Source organism: Dendrobates tinctorius, unplaced genomic scaffold, assembly GCF_039654945.1.
Source record: "Dendrobates tinctorius isolate UK_male_01 unplaced genomic scaffold, ASM3965494v1 ptg000171l, whole genome shotgun sequence".
Lineage (NCBI taxonomy): Eukaryota > Metazoa > Chordata > Amphibia > Anura > Dendrobatidae > Dendrobates > Dendrobates tinctorius.
In genome coordinates, this window is record NW_027361838.1 from 11,904,507 (window position 1) to 11,919,278 (window position 14,772).

Sequence of the window (14,772 nt, forward strand, 5' to 3'; positions counted from 1 at the left end):
GAAAGCAGCCGATCATCCACGGACGCCATATACCCCAAAATGTGAGATTGCGCATCGCGCTGCTGTGCGAGCTCCTGCTGGAGACTGACTAAGAGAGGTGCATGCGCTGGGTCAGCGATTTGCAGGGCGGAGAGCCGGGTGTCCATGGACTTCATGAATGACATGATACGGGTCTGATTCTCTCTTAGGAAAAGCAGTTCCTTTTGAGTGGCAGCCGCGGCACCGGCGGGGTCCATGGCCTGATGATACTGTAACGCTGAGGAGAAACTACGTCAGAGAGTGGACCCTCTGGATCGCGGATCCGGAGCCCCTGGGCCGAGCACGCCAGGTGAAGACCGACCCCTATACAGGGATCGTTTGGGGCAGGACCACAGAGGACGGAGGCGCGACAGCCGGAACCAAGAGGGACGGCTCCACGGACAAAAGGGCTGGGGAGGCAGCGGACCGAGATACGAGCAGGGACAGGTAGCACGGGGAAAGACACAATACGGGAAATGGCAAGAGGAAGAACCAGGGCGAACTGGAGACAGAGGACGGGCACCGGGGATGGAAAGGAAGCAGCGCCTGGGCAGACTGGGGAGGACGAGGGGAACGAGGCTGAGGACGGCAGGGAGTATAAGGCAGAGAAAAGTAAAGCTGCAGGAGAACTGTAGAGGCCAGAGGGTGCAGAAAACTACACAATCATCAGGCGTCCTCCTAACAGCGAGGACGCCTGAAATACACCAACCCCCGGAAGTGCGTCCCCCAGTCCAGCCCCTCAGCGCCGCCCACCGCTGGAGAGAGAGCGGGAGGAGGCGTGCGCGAGACAGGGGGCGGGGGCCAGGAGCCGCCGTGAGGGCGAGTGGACGACGAGCGCGCACCCGGACGGGAGCGCGCAGGTAAGGAAACGCTGCGGTGCGCGCTGCTGCAGAAGGGGCATCGGCGGGCATAGCTGCCGGTGTCACAAACGGTAGCCAAGCCAGGAGGTCAGAACCGGAGAAGACAATAGTACCAAAGCGAGAGACGGAGTACAGAGTGAGGGAACAGGCCGGGTCATACACGGGAAGTAAACAAGCAACGCAGAATACACGCACACCAGGGGTCAGACACACCAGAACAACAGTATAGCTGACAGAGAACCCTGGTAAAGAGTGAGTATAAATACCCCTCCCAGATCCAGAAAGAGGCCACGAACACTTAACCCTGTGAGTGCAGGGCAAGAACCCTGTTCAAACCATGACAGTACCCCCCTCTGAACGGGGGGCCACTGGACCCCCAGGCTTGTCTGGGTATCTGGCATGAAAAGCCCGCACCAGATGATCGGCATGCACTGAACTGGCCGGAGCCCATGACCGATCCTCCAGAGAGTACCCCTTCTAGTGTATCAGATACTGGAGTCTCCGGCGCACCCACCGGGAGTCAACAATGCGCCCTACTTCATACTCCAGCTGCCCCTCTACCAGCACTGGCGGAGCATTTGATGAGGGATCGTCTCTCACAGTCCCCACAGGCTTTAACAGTGACCTGTGGAAGACATCAGAAGTTTTAAAGGAGGTGGGCAGCTGCAGTCGGTAGGCCACTGGGTTAACAACCTCCACAACTTTGTATGGGCCAATAAACTTGGAGCCCAGCTTTATAGATGGTATCTTAAGCTTGATATTGCGGGTGGATAGCCACACCTTCTCCCCTACTGCAAATGCTGGACCTGGCCCCCTCCTCCTGTCAGCAAACCGCTTATAGTTTTCCTGGGCCTTGGAAATATTCCTCTGAACCTCCCTCCAAAGAATTCTAAGACGTTGTGTCACATCCTCAGCACCAGGACAACCTGAATCCATGTGGGAAAACTCTCCAAAATGTGGGTTAAACCCATATTTGACCTGAAAGGGAGACTTCCCAGTAGATTGACTCACACGACCATTGAATGCAAACTCTGCCATGGGCAATACCTGACACCAGTCCTCCTGCCTGGAAGAGGCCAAGCATCTCAGAATCTGCTCCAACGATTGGTTCATGCGCTCCGTCTGTCCATTAGACTCTGGGTGGTAGGCAGAGGAGAAGGACAACGAAATCCCCAGCTTTTTGCAAAAAGCCCTCCAGAACCTGGCTACAAACTGTACCCCTCTGTCTGACACCACATTCATAGGCACTCCATGCAACCTAATTATATGCTGCATAAATAAGCGGGCCAGGGTTTCAGCAGATGGTAACGCGGGGAGAGGTACAAAGTGAGCTTGTTTTGAAAACCTACCACCACCCATATCACCGAGTTGCCCCTGGAAGGAGAAAGATTTGTGATAAAATCCATGGACAAATGTGTCCATGGTCTATACGGAATTGGCAAAGGCACCAATTCCCCGGCCGGCCGCACCTGAAAACTTTTAGAACGAGCGCACACCCCACATGCAGTCACAAACTTTTTAAAATCTGTTACCATAGAGGGCCACCAGAAATCCCTCGCAATTGCCCCCCGGGTAGCTGCAATCCCAGGGTGAGCACTCAACACAGAATCGTGAAATTCCTGCATAAGTCCGAGACGGAAACGTTCCGGTACAAACAATTTACCCGGGGGTTTACCACCAGGAGCCCGAGCCTGGGCCTCCAAAATCCCTCTCTGTAACTCAGATGAGATTTTGGCCACCACTACTCCTGGCTGAAGAATGGAGGAGGGAGGTTCTGGAGGGGACACCCAATCAAAGCTTCGGGATAAGGCATCAGCCTTGATGTTTTTAGATCCCGGGCGGAATGTGATGGTAAACTGAAATCGAGAAAAAAAAGCGCCCACCGAGCCTGTCTGGGGGTCAATCTCTTAGCAGATTTGATATAGGCCAAATTTTTGTGATCAGTGATGACAGTAATGGGATGAACAGCCCCCTCCAGGAAATGCCTCCATTCTTCAAAAGCCAACTTTACCGCCAACAACTCTCTATTGCCGACATCGTAATTTCTCTCGGCAGAGGAAAATTTTTTAGAGAAGAAGGCGCAAGGCCTCAGATTAGTAAGGGTAGGAGGGCCCTGAGACAAAACTGCCCCCACCCCTACTTCCGAGGCGTCAACCTCCACGACAAAAGGTCTTGACGGGTCGGGTTGTACCAATACAGGGGCTGAAGAAAAGCACTTTTTTAATGTCATGAAAGAATTTTTTGCAGCTACAGACCAATTTTTTACATCAGCTCCCTTGAGAGTGAGGTCCGTTAGTGGCTTTACCACCTGCGAGAAGCCCTTAATAAATTTCCTATAAAAGTTGGCAAAGCCCAAAAATCGCTGCAACTCTTTCAAGTCATGAGGCTGCATCCACTCCGTAACAGCCTGGACCTTCTTAGGATCCATGCAGAGTTTTGGATTTATTGCAGACCCCAAGCGCATTAGTGACTTGTTCTTTAAGTGGAGAGATGTTGAGCCACATCTGAGGAAGGGACATTCTGACAGAGATCTGCAGCCTGGGGAGTATGTGACATTCAATAAATGTCTCAGCCACAGCGCTAGCGCTATAGTCTACTCAGCTGCAAAATATTAGGATAATACCACAAAATTACTCCAAATAAATAAATAATTAAAAGTTTTAATATTTGCGCTCAGAGATAGACCTTTATATATACTAAACTCACTCTTCAAGTAGAAGTGGAAAACTAAGTAGCCAACCTAAATTGCAACCTCCAATTAGCGATGAGGGTCAGGCACCGCCTACTTGACTCTTTACAAAAAACTTCAAAAATAGAAAATAAAATAATAAAAAAATTTATATAATTCAGATTATGCCACGTATACAAAGTTCACCATCCCTGATGAAGGAATCCGTTGATTCAGAAACGCGTCGGATGTTTTTGAGCTTCACCGCTCTCCATAGCTAGTCACGTGAGTGATCACGTGACTGTGACGTCACACAAGGTCCTGCGGACCTTGTCAGCTTTTCTCGGCGTGCGCCGTTACCGCCTCAAGCCCAGGAGGGGGCACTGCAGAGAGGACGCCTGTCTCCGGCCGGGACAAGCGTCCGCAACTTATAGCATCAAACCCTTCTCCTCACATGGTGTCATTACTCTGGATTTTATTAATATTATCGTTGTCGTTTCATTGGAACCTCCTATGCACAGGACCTGGACTGCTAAGCACTATCAGTTCAAAGAAGCTAATCTCAAGGTAATTCTTTTTCTTTTTTTTCTTCTTTTTTCTTCTTTCTATGGACAATTTTTATTCTCTTTAGCCCCATGGTGAACTTTGTATACGTGGCATAATCTGAATTATATAAATTTTTTTATTATTTTATTTTCTATTTTTGAAGTTTTTTGTAAAGAGTCAAGTAGGCGGTGCCTGACCCTCATCGCTAATTGGAGGTTGCAATTTAGGTTGGCTACTTAGTTTTCCACTTCTACTTGAAGAGTGAGTTTAGTATATATAAAGGTCTATCTCTGAGCGCAAATATTAAAACTTTTAAGTATGTGACATTCATCCGGCATGAGGGGGTCAGGGGGTGGTATGCCCTGAACGTACGGCGCATTCCAGGAGGGCTTATTGAGAGGTACAAGCCGAAGCAACCTGTTGCTGCTCCTCCACCCACCGTTGCCACCCAGACTGCGCAGGTACCTGCTTCCAGGAACCAGGCTGCTCTAGCATCAGCTCCAGCCCGGCAGCCCAGACCAAAGATCCCTGGCTTGACCCCGTGGGAAGAGGAGTACTTAAAGATTGCCAATGACCACTTTGAATCTGGTTAACAGTTCCCATTCAGCTTCCAGAGCCCCTGGAGGGGAACACAAGTAAAGAAAACTTTTCAATCTCGTTACCCAGGAGGGTTTATTTGCACCAGTTGTGCCTTGTTTTTGTTATCATGTTTTCTGGTAGCACTTTTGTTGCCTAGTTTTTGCAATGGCAGTGTTTTTCCCAATTTGAACTAGCGATCATGAACTTGGAGTGATCCAAAAACTTTTATTGTAAATTGTTGCACCTCTTTAGGTGCCCTCTCTTGGTTTACATATAAAGATACTTTGCGAAGATAATGTTTTACATAGAGACACTTTGCGAAGACACTTTTCGAAGATGATGCCTACCTCAAAGGACACTGCAAGAGATCCCGGCTGGGAGCGGTGTCCAGCACTTATAAGAATAACTGTTGAATGTTTTACTGTGAAGTATTTCATAATGTGTTTTATAAGAGTATTAGTAACTGAGAAATGGCTTTTATAGAAGAATTAGGAATGTCTGATTTAGAGATGAGTGTGAATAAAGAATTGAAAGTAGACAGGTGACGGACCAGGTACTTGCGGTCAGCGTCTTGTGTCTAGAAGAGACAGTGAAAGTAGAAAAATAAATGTGCACTAAAGAAGGAGTGTTGGAGAGGAGAACCCTGACTTGCCCGGGAGGTTGATTGAGCCTCCGGAGGACACGGCACGGAGGCAGGTACCAGTGTGTACCACGAACTGTGAGTAAAGCTTCGGAACTACAAGCCCTGGTGTCTTCCAGTCATTGTGCGCCAACACCGTCAGCACCGCTACATCTGGGTATCATCCTTTACACTACCTGCGCCTATACACTGCCCTGGGGTTACAGCTTCACCTGTGGGGAGCTACACCATCTATGCTGCAACACACCATCAGCCCCAGAGGATCTGCACGCAGCGTTGGCTTAACATCTTGCTTGCCAAACACCACAGGTGGCATCACAAACTATTCCATTAACTACACTACAACCACCATTGATTTGGGCGCCCAGGGCTATGGACCGAGCTGCCGTGACACATCCCACTGACACCGGTCCGGTACCATGTACCCCACAGCCCTGGGTGGAGGGTGACCCACTCCCTCGTCTCGGGGTGGCTCATTCTCCATAGATCCAGCCATCCGCTACCTTCCATGAATTGTGACAGTTGGGATGCAGCCGGCGGTGGGGTCCCACTCTGTATACCATCACCCAGTCTCAGTTTATCAAGATGATTATTCATGACCAAATTAAAATCCCCCATGCAGATGACATCTGCATCTGGATAATTCAGGGTAAAGCTCAATGCCTTCTGGAGAATTGACATATTAGCTGGGGTGGAGTTATAAATACACAGAATAACATACTTCCTAGAGTTGATCAGTGTGTATACAAACACGAAATGCCCCTCAGGATTTTTCCGGGCCTCCCTGGCTTCCGACCTAACATCCTTATGTATTAATAGTGAAACCCCCCCTTGAATAGCTGGTGTGAAATGCATGAATAAACCATTGTACCCACGGTTTTTGCACACACCGAACTGTGTCTCTGGTCAGGTGTGTCTCAGCCAAAGCCACAATGTGAGGATGATATTGCCTAATTTGTGAGAACACCTTAATTTTCTTCTGGGGGGGTTTTATGCCCCTCAAATTCCAGGTCATACATATTAATTCAGAACCCATTCCTGCCTATCTTGATATGTTGCATATTGATGTCCGAGCAAAATTTAGAGATATCACATAGATAACAGAATTGCCGTAGGCTGCAACTTTTACCTAAATAACAATAAAAACTAAAACTTTTGAAAAAGAGGAAACTAAATAAGAACCTAATAATATAGCAGCAAAGTTCCACGCACCTATCAAAAAGCAAACAAGGGGATACCATCACTGAACACAGTGTCCGGTATTGTTGGTAACTGGATACTCGCCAAGAAGGCTCCAATTAGACCTTTAGTTGAAAGGATCCAAATTAATAGCCGGTATATTAGGATTCCTTTGCAGGGGATCCCTTACGGGACCGTAGCCATTCAGTCGCCTCCACTGGATCTGTGAAAAACATGGAGGTGCCCCCATGGGCAACCCAGAGCCGGGCCGGATATATCATTGAATACATGTTTCTTTCCCTGAGCCGTTTCTTGATTTCGATGAATTGTGCCCGTTGCTTCTGAAGTTCCATGGAAAAGTCCGGGAAGATTGAGATCACAGCATTATCAAACTTGATGGGACTTTTTGCCGTGCAAGACACAGAATGGTATCCCTGTCTTTACAGTTGAGGAGACGTGCCAAAAAAGGTCTAGGCGGGACTCCCGGAGGAAGGGGTTTTGTAGGGACCCTATAAGCCCTTTCAACAGCAAATACTGAAGAGAATTCATCACCCAGAGAGGCCTTAAACCAGCCCTCCAGAAACTGCTCAGGATGTTGACCTTCCGAGCATTCCGGCAGACCGATGACGCGGATATTATTCCAACGCATTCTGTCCTCCTAATCGTATGCCTTCTGCTTCCAGGCATTCATAGAGCCCGCCACTTTTGTTACCTTGGCCTCCATAGGTGTAATGGTGTCCTCTACCTGGGACACTCTCGCCTCCACTTCCGTGATGCGTCCCCTCATGGCCTGCATATCTTGACGGAGTCTCCCCACCTCAAGTGTAATCGTCCTCTATTTTCTCAGTCAGGGATGTCCTAGTTAGGGAGATAGCCTGCATCAATTGTCCGGACACCTGTTTGAGGGTCAGTTCTTCCTGCTCAGTCTCCTCCTCACCCCCAGAGGGACGGTTTTTATGCTGAACTTGAGAGGCATTATTTCTAAGAGACAGTGCACTTTCAGAGGGATCAGGTCTGGCAAACTCTTTTAATTTTTCTGCTGCTCCTGACCTCTTAGATCGATTCATGGTAAATGGCAATATGACACAGTAAGATAGCTAGAAGTATATGCTCTGGAGAATCCCTACTTCAGATGGTGAACACAACAGGGTTATTAGTAGATGATTATAGCCCAGGACGCACAAAGGGGCCACGTGAAGTTGAGAGGATGGTGACCGGTACCGAGTCAATAGGGTTCTTTGTGGCCAGGGGGGAAGGGGGGGCACAGAGACAGCAGCAGTGGGGGGAGTTCAGAGGCTCCCACAGTGATGGCGCCAACGGGTATAGTGAGTTGATCAATGGAGGGGGAAGAACGCAGGGCCCAATCTCCCAGGGCACTCACCTCACATCCCCTCTAGTCTTCAGTATGCAGTATGTATATTCGTAGCGTTGCAGCGGTATGGGCAGACGCCGCAGCTCTCACTGACAGAGCGTGCGTCTAAGATGGCCGCCGTCTCGTGCAGGCCCAGCTGCCCGTCCCGGCCTCCCCGGCCGCTAGCTCACCAGAGCTGCTCCACGTCCTCCTGCGGGGGTCCAGGGGGATCCCGATATCCAGGGGGGTCCGGGCAGCTCCAGGTATGCTGCAGTAATAAGGTCCAGATTCCAGGATAAGGCAGGATTCTTAGGAGCTCTCCCAACATGCGTCCTCTTTCTTCAGCTACATAACCACACCCCAGGGGCGACAAACTTTAAAGAAAAATCTTCCAAAACTTTAAACTATGATTAAAAGGATTGGTCATTTTCTGGTTATTTGTTTGAGATCATGGTAAGGTACCGTATTTTTTGGACTATAAGACGCACTTTTTTCCTCCCAAAATGTGTAGGAAAATGGGGTGTGTCTTATAGTCCAGATGTACTGGCTCTGGCTGTGGTGGGGAGGTGGGGGAGCAGTTTCGGAGGAGCATCAGGTCACAGAAGCAGGAGCCGGCGGCTCCGGCCAAGTCCTGTTCCCGCTGCTAAAGAGAAATTAATATTCACTGCATTCCACGCCCATGGGCATGGAGGGCAATGAATATTCATTTATTTTGGGCATGCTGGTATGATTGGCCCCATCTGGTTCCTGCTATGATTAGTCCCATCCTTATTCTGGTATGATTGGCCCCACCCCCATCCTGGTATGTATGGTCCTATCAGAAAAAGATTAACAAAAACAAACCATTACATTTACTTTCCACCGCTCCCTCGCAGTGTCCTGCTCCATTGCCAGCAGCAGCTTAATGCTTGTAAGCAGCGCATGGCAGAGATGTCATGCGCTGCTCACAAGCAGAGCACAGCTGCCGGAATACTCACCAGGACTGTTCATTGCAGAGAACAGTAAGTATTCTTTGCTCTTCAGTAGCGCGCAGTGTCAGCCGGAGGATTCCTGCTGCTACCGGCGGTCACGTGTGCTGATACTTAAGAGAAATCAATATTGATATGTAACAAAGGCTACCATCAGTAGCACACTACGCCGCCGGGGACTCAAATCCTGCAGCGCCAGACGTTTCCCACCGGTTTAAGCCAGTACATGTCCGGACCCATCTGAAATTTGCTAGAGAGCATTTGGATTATCCAGAAGAGTATTGGGAGAATGTCATATGGTCTGTTGAAACCAAAGTTGCATCCAAAGAACACCATACCTACTGTGAAGCATGGGGGTGGCAACATCATGCTTTGGGGCTGTTTATCTGCAAAGGGACCAGGACGACTGATTCGTGTAAATTAATTGGGCCATGTGTTAGGCGTCAGGTTCCTGCCTTTGCACAGGAGGAATCCTGAGCCTTGCCTTCTGCGGTCTCCCATTCAGTCCCAGCCGCAGAAGAGGCTGCTCAGCAAAGACGTTGTTCCGGCCGTCTTGATCAGGCCAGTGCTGTCAGTTCAGTTGCTGCTGTCATCTCAGAGTCAGCTATAGCAGCCTGCACTGGTCAACATCAAGCAGCTCCTGGGACTAAGTCCTTCTCTCGGGCTACTGAGCATGCCCCCGGGACGACCTCTCATTGGAGGTTGGAAGTCACATGCTTAGGTCCTCAAGCAGCTCGGATTGGACCATCAGGAAGGTCCCGAAAGGACACTGCTATAGAAGGTTCACATGGCCGCTCGGCCATGCGCTAGTATAGACTCTTTATGCTATTTGAGTGATGATGGATGCATGAATCTGGTGACTGACGCATTATAATACCCCTCCCTTGGATACGCATGTTTGTAGGGTTTAGGGTTTGGAGTCAGCGCCTATTAGTGGCTTCTAGAGTTGAGCGAAACGGGTCGGTTAAATTCAAAAGTCGGCGACTTTCGCTGAAGTCGGGATTCATGAAACGAAACCCGACCATAGCGTGAGGTCGGCCACGAGGTCGGCGACCAGAGCGCCAAAGTCGCGTTTTAAATGATGCTTCCAGCGCCCTTTTTCAGCCAATGATGGAGGACGAACATTGTGGGCTACGCGATGACATAGGCATCGGTCACCACCATCTTTAAGAAGGGCATGCAAGTGATTGGCTGGCTTTGTGTGGTGTCACAGGGGCTATAAAAGGGCGTGCATGCCAACCGCCATCTTACTTCTGCCAATCTTAGCATTAGGGAGAGGTTGCTGCTGCTGATTCAGAATAAGGGAGAGTGTGGTGCCCCCAGGAGTATGGCCGCCACAGTGGCTTTGCCTTCCTCCAGGGGAGGGTAATGCCAGGCTTGGAGGCAATGATGAGTCTCTCTCGCAGTCAATCTAAGCATGCGACACAGTTTCACTCCAGGCCAGCAGGGGGAACTCTGAACCGGGATTAAGGGGAGGAGTGCTCTCTGAGGGCCAAGAGGAAGGAGGAGTTAGTTAGTCTGTGGAGGGTGAAGTGTGCAGAGAGAAGCTGGAGGTTGAGCTGGAAAAGGAGAGCTCCCTCACAGTGAGCGTATGAACTGGAGCCTGGTCTCCACGGTTGTACGGATACTAACGGTCCTGCAACAGACACCAGAGGAGTAGGAGGCTGTAAATGCCCTACTCCCATCTAAGACTTGAGGGCACAACAGCAGCTTGGATAGAGAGCCGGGACTCAGGAGAAAGGAGCCCCCGAGATAGGCTACAGCTGTCTGCTGTGCAAGTGAGGTTCTTGGGAACATCTGACAGGAGGAACTTCAGTGTAACTCAGTACTGGAGATCCCGCAAACAAGCGCTAGTAAGGAGACTGCACAGCCCATCTGCTGAGAGAGAATCCTTGAATTGCTTCCAGGCTAGCCTGCTCCAATACCATCTGTAATCAGGACCCTGGACTGCAGTTATCAAGTAAAGATACAGAAATTGCACCCTGCTGTGTCTTGTCTAGTTCCTACCTTTCCGGCACTGCTACATCCCCATGCCAACCACCTCTACACTACCCTGGGACTATAGCTTCACCTGTGAGGAGCTTTTACATCTTTGCTGCACCATACCCTCAGTCCCAGCGGATCTGTCTGCAGCGTTGGCTTAACACCTCCCTTGCCGAGCACTACAGGTGGTGTCACGAACTATTCATCTAACTACATTTCACCATTCACATCTTCCTATTACTTGGGTGCCCAGGGCCACAGTCCGGGTCACTGCTGATGTGACACATCCCACTGATACCGGCCCGGTACCGAGTACCCCACAGCCCTGGGAGGGCGACCCAAGAGCGTTAGGCAGGGAAGAAGAACCAAAAAACTGCTTCTGCTGTTAGCGATTTCCACTTACAACACAACAGTTTGTGTGCAGTGACAGGGGAGGCTATATTTTTGTGCATCAGCTCTGTTGGTTATTAGGCTGCCTTATAAGGCTCCCTGATAGCTGCATTGCTGTTTGCACACTGCTGTGCAAACTGCTTTTTTAAAAGCAAAAATACTTTTCTTCCTCTTTTCTGCACAGTTACCAAGCGTTCATTTTTCCACCCTTTTGTGTGCAGCAGTCCTGCTTAATAGGATGCTTGCGTCCATACTTGGACTGAGAGCATTATTGTCAGCCTCCTAAAATCTCTAGTGAGATCCAAATTCTCACCAATACTATATACACCCTCCACCTTGTCATACACCATCCAATTTCAGCCTGTTACATTGAGGTGTAATCTCTACTGGCCCTGAGATACTAGTTCAGCGTCCTCAAATCTCTAGTGAGATTCAAATTCTCACCAATACTATATACACACCTTGTACTTTGTCATACACCAGCCAATTTCAGCCTGTTACATTGAGGTGTAATCTATAGTGGGCCTGAGATAGTAGTTCAGCATCCTAAAATCTCTAGGGAGCTTCCAATTCTCCCCAATACCATATACACACCTTGTACTTTGTCATACACCAGCCAATTTCAGCCTGTTACATTGAGGTGTAATCTATAATGGGCCTGAGATAATAGTTCAACCTCCTAAAATCTCTAGGGAGCTTCCAATTCTCCCCAATACTATATGCACACCTTGTACTTTGTCATACACCAGCCAATTTCAGCCTATTACATTGAGGTGTAATAATATCAGGATCCTGTCAGCACCGGCGGGCTGCCGGGCTGAACAGGGTAACTCACCCAGACTACGGGAGGACCCGAAGTCCGATACTGCAGGGAAAGTTCAGACAACAGGACCTGCAACATTGAAAGTAGTTTAGCAGTACAAGGACCTACGATCATGTGACCACGGGGGCGTGGCTTAGCGTCCTGCTGCAGGATAGGGTTCTATTACAGGAATCCTGGAGCAAAGACTAGGGAAACTCAGGTCAGACAAGCGGGGGTCATACATGGGGAGGACTGCGCGGTACCAGAGGGACAAGCAGAGAATAATCAAAGCGTAGGCAATGAATCATACACAGAGATAGCAACGCAGTACAAGGGAAGCAGTCAGAGAGTAGTCAGGTCCAAGGCAAAAGAGTCATACACTGGAATAGCAGAGCAGTACAAAATGAACAGGCAGAACTCGTAACAGGGACAGAACCGTATCAAAACCAAGCAAGCATAAAGTATCACAGTCACAAAGCACACCAGGGTCACACACCCGGCCAAGGGTCTGAGTATAAGCGACAAGGAGTGACCCCACAATGAGGCTATAGAAAGCCTCCCAGAATGTCAGAGTAAGGTTGTCCAGATTAACCTCTACCTGATCCCACGAACTCAGCAGATCATGACAAATCTATAGTGGCCCTGAGATACTAGTTCAGCCTCCTAAAATCTCTAGGGAGCTTCCAATTCTCCCCAATACTATATACACACCTTGTACTTTGTCATACACCAGCCAATTTCAGCCTGTTAAATTGAGGTGTAATCTATAGTGGGCCTGAGATAATAGTTCAGCCTCCTAAAATCTCTAGGGAGCTTCCAATTCTCCCCAATACCATATACACCTTGTACCTTGTTTTACAGTACCATATAGCTGGTGGTATTTTGGGTACATTTTTCCAAAAATGAGGAAGTATGGTAGAAGAGGCCATGGAAGTGGGCGGGGGTTGCCAGCTGGTACGGATGGTGGTGGGGGTGGTGTTGCATCTGCTGGTAGTGGCAAAAGTACAATAGCACCTAAGGCAGGAGGTGTTGAGCCTGCGTCATCGTCTGACTCCACAAGGCCTTGAAGGCTCCTTTTTCTGGGAGTAGGTAAACCACTTTTAAAGCCGGAGCTTCGGGAACAAGTTTTGACTTACATTGCTGACACAGCCTCCAGCTCTATCGCCTCCTCTTCTGAAGATTCAAAAAATAAAAGCACTGAGTCGTCAGTGGAGGCTCCTGGTCAGGAACAACACCTTTCCTTGTTTCCTTCATCCCTACCAAAAGTGAAGGATGCGGCAGGCCACACTACAGATTACTCCATGGAGCTCTTTTCACATACCATGCCTGGGTTATCAAGTCAAATCGTGAATTCCCCAGTCCAAGATGAATCGGACATGGAGTGCACTGATGCACAGCCACTGCTAGATTTTTCTGCTGGTACATTCACTCAGAGCACAACATTGTCCTCGCAGTGTACTGAGCCAGAATCTGACCCTGATGAAACTCAGGTGCCCCTTCCCGCATACTATATCACCTTACATGGTGACAAAGAGGAAGGTGCACATGAAATTGAAGAGGAGGTGATGGATGACCCAGTTGTTGACCCAGATTGGCATCCATTGGGGGAAGAGGGTGCCGCTGCCAATAGCTCAGAAGAGGAGGAGGAGGAGGATCCGCAGCAGGCATCGACATCGCAACAGCTGTTATCGGGCAGGCCCGTAGCAGTCCAAAAACGGTTTACAAAAACCCAAAGAGTTGCAGGACAGATTGGCCAGATGGTCAAATTAGCACAGCGTGCAAGGCCTCAAAATGTCTTCCATAGTAGGAAGAGTGCAGTGTGGCACTTTTTTGAACAAAATCCTAATGATCAGGCAAAGATTATCTATAAGAAGTGCGCAAAGACCTTTAGCCGAGGGAAAAATCTGAGAAATTTGAATACCAGTTGCATGCTTAGACATTTAGCCACAATGCACTTACAAGCGTGGACGGACTACCAAACCTCACGTACCACATGTGCACCTGCTCCGAATGAAGGTAGTCAGCAACGCTACATCGCTTCCCCCACTGTAAGCCCACCGGTTAGCACACAACCAGCAGCAAATGTTGAGGTGTCGTCGCAAGGCCAAAGCAGTCAGGGAATCACAATGTTATTGCTACGAAAGACTGAATCTAGGCCATCAGCAAGACCACCAACACCATCACCAACCCTCTCTCAGTCCGCCATGTCCACCGCTAGTTCTACCATATGCAGCTCTCAAGTCCAGCTCACCCTACCAGAGATTCTCAGTAGGACAAGAAAGTACTCATCCTCTCATCCGCGTACACAGTGTTTGAACACCCACATTGCCAAACTAATCTCGTTAGAGATGATGCCCTACCGGTTGGTTGAAAGCGAAGCTTTCCGCGAGCTCATGGCTTACACAGTACCACGCTATGACCTACCCAGTCGGCACTTCTTTTCTTGAAAAGCCATCCCAACCCTCCACCTGCATGTGAAAGACCGCATTGTCCATGCACTCAAGCAATCAGTGAGAGGAAAGATGCACCTCACAACAGATGCATGACTCAGTAGGCATGGCCAGGGCTGTTAGGTGTCTATCACTGTGCACTGGGTTAATGTGGTGAATGCAGGGTCCACAGGGGACAGCGGTGGTGGGACTGTGCTGCCTAGCCCACGGTATAGGAAACAGTTGGCTGTAGGCGTTCGACCCTCCTCCTCCAGAAGCGAAAGCTCGTCCACACAGCGCAGTCGCACGAGCACTCCATCCGCAACTGCCAGTGTTGCACACGAGGTGTCCCACTATCG